We start from the raw sequence: 8,170 nt of genomic DNA on the forward strand, positions 1-8,170 counted from the left end.
AGGAACAAAAATATGGAAGAAATGACATGGGAAGCAGAAGAGGAGATGAAGTCTAAATACCCTTACTTATTCCAGAATGAATATAACAAGGATGCTGGTGGAAGACAGGATACATTGGAAGAAGAAACGGCTTTATGAGGTAAGCAATAATTTGAGAATACTCCTCCTTAATACAAAATGGTGATATGTAGATAATGTAAATACGCATAATGCTTTGTGTAGCCTTGTGAAGCCATATGTTGGGCTTAATTACATGCAAGTTTTGCTAGTGACCATTTTATAGGGGAAAATTGATCGGAAATTTCCATTGGAATCCACGGTGATTTAAACTCCCCCTAAACCCTTACATTCGAGGACGAATGTTCCTAAGGGGGGGAGGGTGTTACAACCCATATCCACATGTGTTAGTTCATGCCATATATTAGTTAACATAAATCCAAGAAGGAATTATCTTTGAGATGATAAGAAGTCAATCCTATTGGTCTTAAGTGATACAAGAGTGTATAAGGGTGATTAACCAATATTAGAAGTTAAACGAATCAAGGATGTTGTAACTCGTATTTTCAGGTAATCTAGCGGTGCTTAATACACTCAAGAGGTCATTTATTAAGGTATTTTAATCATATAATATCCGTATCATAAGTCTTGAAGTCAAACGAGTTATGAAACAAAAGTCGACAAAAGTTGTCGCAACTTAGGTTCATAATTTTACTTAAACATTAGGTCAAATGTTTCTAATCTTTTCTCATAATTTACAAGGAATTACGGGGTGATCTACCCACCAAATTAAAGATCTATGAGTCTAGTTTCCAACGCATTAAACCGTTCATCGATACGATCTCGGAGTAGAGAGATATTCGCGTTTTTGCGAGACTGCGCCAAGCACCTCTCTATGGGGCCCACTAAGTCGGTTTAAGATATTTGGACTTATATAGGATGACCACAATCCGTTTTTAAGTCATTTCTTTTCACTATTTTCAGACCTTAGAACCCTAGGAACATCCTCTCAAGGTTCTCTCAAGATTCAAGACCCAAAAAAGGGCAAACAACACAAATCAAGTGTCGGGAATTCCGTGGCGCTAGTAAGTCTCTTGTTCTTCTTGTTGTTGCTCATTTTTGTGTCGTTCCAACTCGTGTGGGAGGTTGTTTTAAAGGGTATATGTTCTGTAAATACTCCCTAATGTTCTTAATATTAATCCTAGGTGATTTCAAGCCTTCTAAAGTGATTCTAGTGCCGAAAAACACTAATTGATCGCTAGTTTCATTTTTTTGTTGTTGTGGCAGCATTGGAGGGATATTTCTTGGAAATTTAAGGTCAAATTGGAGTTGTTATTTCTGTATAAAGGTAAGGAACCTCTTACTCTATATGTATTTAAGATTATCCAAGTTGCGGCTAAGCCATTGAAGCTAGAACTTGTGAGATATATATCGAAAGGTTTGGTAGTAGTGTTATTGTTTTGTGGACTGTTTTGCGTTGTTGTTGGGCTGCGTATTTTACTACTATCTTGTGGAGTTTTGGAGGAGGAAGGGTGTGGAGAAACACCATATATATGTAGGTTTATGGGCTGATAGTTATTCGTAACATTTCCAGGTTGTTTGACACGACTACGGTGGTCGTCGTATGTATGGAGTGATTAGGCTGTGTGTGGACTATTTCGGGAGGCTCAATATGTTTATTATTGATGATGTTTGGGCTGTTTGGTGATTGTTTTGAATGGTGTGAGGTCATATATATAGGGGAGGTGCTGTCCGTTTCATCGTAAAATAGGTTGTGGTCGATACATAATAGTTATGACGCTTAAATGATAACGATAGTATCGTTTCTCTTATTGTAGACTAAGGAGTTTTGACAATTGCATAGCTTGAGATTGGGGCAGTATATACAAGGTATGTGAGGCTATCCCTTTCCTTCTTTTGCACGACTCCGATTGTACATAATGTAATGAACGAGCTTCCAAAGATACTCTACTCTTAGAAGCTAGCAGTACTTACATTGTTTTCCCTCTTATAGAACGATTGATGTTAATGTTGCTTCTCTTATTCTTATGTTATCAATGTTATTGGTACTTCCTGATTCTTATAAGGTTCATAGTGAAGAGTTAGTCCTAATAACGTGTACAGAGGATACCGACCTTACGTCACTCCGAAAGGTTTAGAATGTGATTCCATGAGTCGAGCATGCATTATATATATGTATCTATTTTACTCTACCGAGCCACGCTATAGTTGGCCGGGTACGGCACCTATTGTGCAACCACTGATCAGTTGGGTTTTACCGAGCTCCACGTGGCCGGGTACGATTCTACCGAGCCTATTATGGCCGGGTACGATATGATGATGATGATGCCCACAGAGGCGAATGCTTTAAAGGTTTATGTATTTATACATATGTATCATGCATTTCATGTAAGTAGCCCTCAGAGGTACTAAGATGTTACAGGTTGTATATTCTCTATCCTTGCTTACATTACTGATCGTATTTATGGTTCCTTGCCTTACATACTCAGTACTTTATTCGTACTGACGTCCTTTTATTTGTGGACGCTGCATGTCGTGCTGCAGGTCCTGATAGACAGGCAGGTACAGCTCCCCCACCACAGTAGATCAGCGGTGATTGGCGAGATCCCTTCTCCGGACTTGCCTTGGTCTTGGTATGCAATTTTTGTTATAGACATTATGGGTATGTCGGGGCCCTGTTCCGGCTATGTTGCAACACTTATGTTCTTTTAGAGGCTCATAGACAGGTGTCGGCTCATGTATAGTTTGGTATGCCTTGTCGGCTAGTTTTTGTTGTATAGTCTTTCATAGTAGCGTGGTAGCTCATACCTTATATGTAGTTTCTTGATTGTCTGGTCATCCCCTGCTATGTATATGCATGCCATCATATTTTATTGCTGGTTGTCCATGATCTAGGTCTACCATTTATATTGATCTCGTCAGCCTTAAAAGATAATAATGAAGGTTAGATGAAATGTACGTTGGTGCTCGGCAAGTGTGGTCGGGTGCTAGTCATGGCCCTTCAGTTTGGGTCGTGACAGATCCGACCCGTCCATTTGCCACTCCTACGTCCGATTGACCTCAAATTTTGCACACAAGTCATATTTGATATTACGGACCTACTCCAACTTTCGGAATCGGATTCCGACCCCGATATAAAAAAGTCCACTTCCGGTCAAACTTCTCAAAAATCTTCAATTTTCTATCTTTAGCCAAATGACTCCAAAACGACCTACGGACCTCCGAATTCACTTCTGATAGCGCTCCCAACTCCAGATTCACCATACGGAGCTACTCCCAGACTCGGAATCCCAAACAGACATCGATAACACTAAAATGCACTTCAAGCCAAACTTATGAAATTTCTTCCAAAATGCCAACTTCCACAATATGCACCAAAACGCTCCCGGGTCATCCAAAACCCGATCCGGGCATACGCCCAAGTCCGAAATTATCATACGAATCTGCTGGAACCTTTCAGATCCCGATTCCGAGGTCGTTTACTCAAAAATCCAATCCTAGTTAATTCTTTCAACTTTAAGCTTCCGAAATGAGAATTCTCTTCCCAAATCAACTTCGAACTTCCCGAAATTCAATTCCGACCACGCGTACAAGTCATAACACCTGAAATAAAGTTGCTCATGACCTCAGACTGCTGAACGATGTGCTAGAGCTCAAAACGACCGGTTGGGTCGTTACATCCAATGTTCGTCGAGGGCGGTCGATGGAGACTAACAGTTATAGTAAAATCAATGATGGCACTTTATGGCCAATAACAAACAATAAATGACGAACAATAAATAGAACACAACAAGTATAAGCAATAAATGAAGTGATGAGATAAAGAGAATATGTTAGAGAGCAGAGAGAATGTTCTTGTGTATTTAGTATTGAACAACAGGTGTTTACAAAATGAAAAAGAATAGAGTTGGAGGGAAAAAATGAAACATATGAAATAAAGTTTAAGGGCCAAAATGGAACAAGGTAAAGATAGAGTCCCAAAATAAAAAATAATGCCAAATTGGATGAGCTGTATATGTATTTAAATATATAGACATCTTTGTTCTCCATCTCACCATAAAAAAACGCCTTCTATTCTGAATATTAGGGGTCCAATTAACGTTACAATCAGCATGTCTCAAGGTATAAATTCTCTCTTTTCTTACGGATTATAAGCTTTAAGCCTAAGATTACTCTACTTCTTTTAACAGATAGTAAAAGAGCAAGAGCTGTTGTTGGAGAGGATACAGAAGATAGACTCAGTCATCTACCAAGAAAGATTATAGATCATATATTGAGCTCTTGCCGGTTCAGGACGCAGCTAGAACAAGTATTCTGTCCAGAAAATGGAGATACATTTGGGCCATGCTTCCGACTTTGGTGCTGGATAAGCACTTTTGTTATAAATTAGCAGCAACATATCAATCTGTCCTCAAAGAAACTGTTGACGAGATTCTGTTACAGCATATTGGAGATATTGTGAAGTTTGATCTTGATGTTTCAGGAGTAAATTTGTCTTCATATGCAAATATTGATAGATGGATGCTCTCTGTCACCAGAAACGGTGTCAAGGAACTAACCTTTAACAAGTCAAAAATAAGTACTACTTATAAACTGCCTTCTTATATATTTAATTGTGCAATATTGACACATTTGAAACTCTTCAATTGTGTCTTCAAACCACCAACTTCTTTTCTTGGCTTTCAGAAACTTACTAACCTCTATCTGGAAAAAATAACTTTTGTGCCAACTGAAGAGTTTTGTGTTATTAAAGCCCCCATCTTGTCAGTTTGGCCTTGACTTACTGTCTTGGCACCCAATACCTGAACATCGATGCATCACAGTTGAAGTCCTTGGTTGTTCATGAGAGTCACCATCTAGAGCTAAATTGCTTTACAAACTGCAAAAATTTGGGTATACTAGCAATTTTAGGTAGGTTGGTCCATAATAAAAAATAAGTTGAGAGATCAACTCTGGAAAAGCTTCTTAGGTTGCCTACACTTCAGGTGCTTCAATTGGATTTATTTTTCGTTGAGGTAAGAAATTGATATGTTGTTTTACTTGCATATCTTGTAGGGATATTATTCATGTGATTCTAATTATTGTATTTGCTCCAAAGCTTTTGAGTGCGCACACAGTTCCTAAGGGGCTTCCTGTTGTGCTCCGCTGCGTGCGGGTTCTATCGTTAAGTATAGACTTTGGCAAATTGGATCAGACTTCCTTCACGCTCAAGCTAATTAGGGGTTCCTTTAAATTGAGCAGACATGAGATTTGGGTAAGAAGGGTATACGCGGTTATGTATATATACAAACATGAGAAGCTAAACTGACTTGGTATTCATTTGGCACCATATTTAGGTCTGTGATTTCAGCGATAATGCCGAAGCAGCTTTGAGTTATCTTGAAATGGCAGCCTGCTTGGACCGACCACTAAACAATCTTGAAAATGTGACCATGCATTGGTTTAAAGGTTCAAAAACTGAACTGCTTTTAGTGAAGCTATTATTTGCTCGTGCTCCATCTTTGGTAAGGATGTCCATTAAGCCGAAGAGAGCCATGGGTTCCAGGGAAGAAAGAGATGTCACCACAGAATTGATGCGTTTCCCTAGAGCATCTCCCAAAGCAGAGCTAATCTATTTGCCAAATGCGGATTAGGCTTTTAAGCCAGCTCATCTGTGGTTTGAGGCTAGTAAGGCATATTGATCTGTGGAGTTCCCTCAAGGCAGAGCTATTGTATTTGCCAAATGTGGAATAGATTTTTAATTTCTCATTAGAGGTGTCACTATCTGCAGATTTCTCCATTAGCCACAATTAGATGATCCTTATTTATAAGGAGTGTATATATTCAAAAGCCTTAACCCCGAGCTCGGGTGGTAAAGGCTTGAGGACAAAGTCCTTCAGGTCGCCAGTTCGAGCCCCTGCAGGGCCACTGGAGGCATTACAAACCGGCCGCGTCTTCAGGGTCCCATGGAACTAACCGTGTACCCGCCTTGAAATAACGGGACCCGGTGGGTACAGCTAGTCGGGTTCGCAAAGCGATGTCCGGAAACCACGGTTAAAAAAAAATATATATTCAAAAGCCTTGTGAGATCTAAGCAGCTGGATAACAAATGAAACTCCGTTGATAGATCCACAAACAAGGCATCAATTCTATTAATGAATCTGTCTCAGGAAGTCGTTACAATGTTTTTAACAACAAAGGGATCAACAATAAGTACATGATAACCTTGTTTGGTTCAACTAATGGTCAGATTCAAGTTGAGCTGCAACAAACAACTTTTATGGTCTTATAGCAAGATATTAATATACTATCAGATGAATACTTCATGCAAATAGTAATCAGATAAATATCCCCTGTTTGTACATTGAATTTGTTGCCTAGAGTATCTTAATTTCTTTTTTGTTCTCTTATAATCCCTTTTGGATACATATATCAAAATATTGCACGTGGACACCGTCAATTTATGCATCAGTTTGACAACATTAGGAACGAAATCCTCTTGTTTTAGAGTCTGAGCCTGTAACAACACGAAGCTGATTCTTTTTCTCCTACTCCTATCTTACTCTTTTATAGAGCTGATGCAACTATTTTTGCTTGTTGTGCCCTTCAATCAGGATAAATACTGCTCATTCTATAAATTTGTTCTTCATTAGATGTTTGGAGATTCAGTTGTAATGATGCACGTGATAAGATTAGCCGTCCTTTTCTACTGTCTTTCATTTGCATTTCTAATACCTGTTTGGTAACAACCAAAGAGAGAATGGATAAGAAGAGAAAATGAAAATATTTCACTTTGGTTGTTTGGTTCATAAGAGGAAAGAAATTGAGGGATCATAAGTTTCTCTTCTGAGATTTCCATTTGAATGCTAGTGTGAACAATATTAGTAATATATTTTTGGTCAAAACTATGCCAGACCTTTTGGAAAGTGTACAGTAAAAGTTTTACAACTTTCCAACACACTCTATAAAGCTTTTTTTTTTTTTCGGTAAAATAAAATAAAATTGTTCACCCTTAATTCAGGAGACAAAAGAGCTTTTCATATTTTAATATCATCATATTATTGGTTTTGTAGGAATATAAATGCAAGAAATCATATTTGAACAGTTTCGTGTGCAAAGATTTAAACTTTAAACAGCTCTAGTTAGTTCCTAGAAAGCAAAAGGGTCCTTTTCCATACTTGTCTGTTCTTTCTTTCTTCTAATTATTGATCATTTTCTATGGAATAGACGTATTAGAACTCCAATTACCACAGTTGGAGAACTTGATGGTTATTGAGCATAACTTCCGAGCTAATTTGCTTTATGAACTGCAAAAAATTGACAATATTAGTGCTCAAAGTAGATGAGGTGGTTGATAATATTTCCAAGCATTATGAGAGTATATGTTTCCCTGAGGTAAGAATTTTCCATTTCATTTCTAACTTTTGTATGTGCTCCGAAGATTTTGCGTGCAAACTCAATTCCTTTTATGCTGAACTACTTGTGGAATCTGTTGCGGAAGCCAAATGTATATAGTGTGAATGAGTCACAACTACTATACCAAAAATTATGGCAGCCACTAAATAATAAATAAGACAATAAAACAACAATAAAAGGAACACCAGAATTTACGAGGTTCGGCCAATTTTGCCTACTCCTCGGACACAACCAATATTTTATTCCACTCCAAAAATACAAGTGAAATAATACTAAAAAGAGAAGATACAAATGCCTTAAAAGGATAAGAAGGCAAATGAGAGGTGTGTGTCAATCCTAAATATTAGGCCTCTTTTTATAGGTGAAATTTCCATAAACATTTTGCCCACAACCGATGTGGGACTTTGGCAATCAACAAATCTTCACCTTGCAAAATTCCACATCTTCAATTTTCTCTCAGTAAAAAATTTTGGTTGTGTCTTCATCTTCAATTTTCAGTGTTCAACAATGTTGATCAAATCCAAACAATGTTGAAACTTGACCGCAATCACCACTTTTGTCAGCATATCAGCAGGATTCTCTGTAGTATGAATTTTCTTCACCGTGACTCCACCTTCTTCAATGATTTCTTGTACAAAATGATATCGAACATCAATGTGCTTCGTCCTTGCATGATAAACTTGGTTCTTCGCTAATTGAATAGCACTTTGACTATCACAAAAAATTGTGATACCTTTTTGTTCAACACCAAGCTCCT

General features: G+C 38.0%; 1 long non-coding RNA gene across 2 annotated transcripts; it reads left to right on the forward strand.

Moving 5' to 3' along the window:
• Positions 1–4,078: 4,078 nt before the first annotated feature.
• Positions 4,079–5,766, forward strand: LOC104216538 (uncharacterized). Of its 2 annotated transcripts, none has more exons than XR_708518.2 (4): positions 4,079–4,140; positions 4,187–5,033; positions 5,117–5,272; positions 5,355–5,766. It is a non-coding gene; the product is annotated as an uncharacterized lncRNA (long non-coding RNA). The 2 variants fall into 2 exon arrangements; XR_708517.2 differs by having other exon boundaries at positions 4,080–4,140; positions 4,209–5,033.
• The last annotated feature ends 2,404 nt before the right edge of the window (positions 5,767–8,170 follow it).

This window comes from Nicotiana sylvestris, chromosome 4 (assembly GCF_000393655.2).
Source record: "Nicotiana sylvestris chromosome 4, ASM39365v2, whole genome shotgun sequence".
Taxonomy (NCBI): domain Eukaryota; kingdom Viridiplantae; phylum Streptophyta; class Magnoliopsida; order Solanales; family Solanaceae; genus Nicotiana; species Nicotiana sylvestris.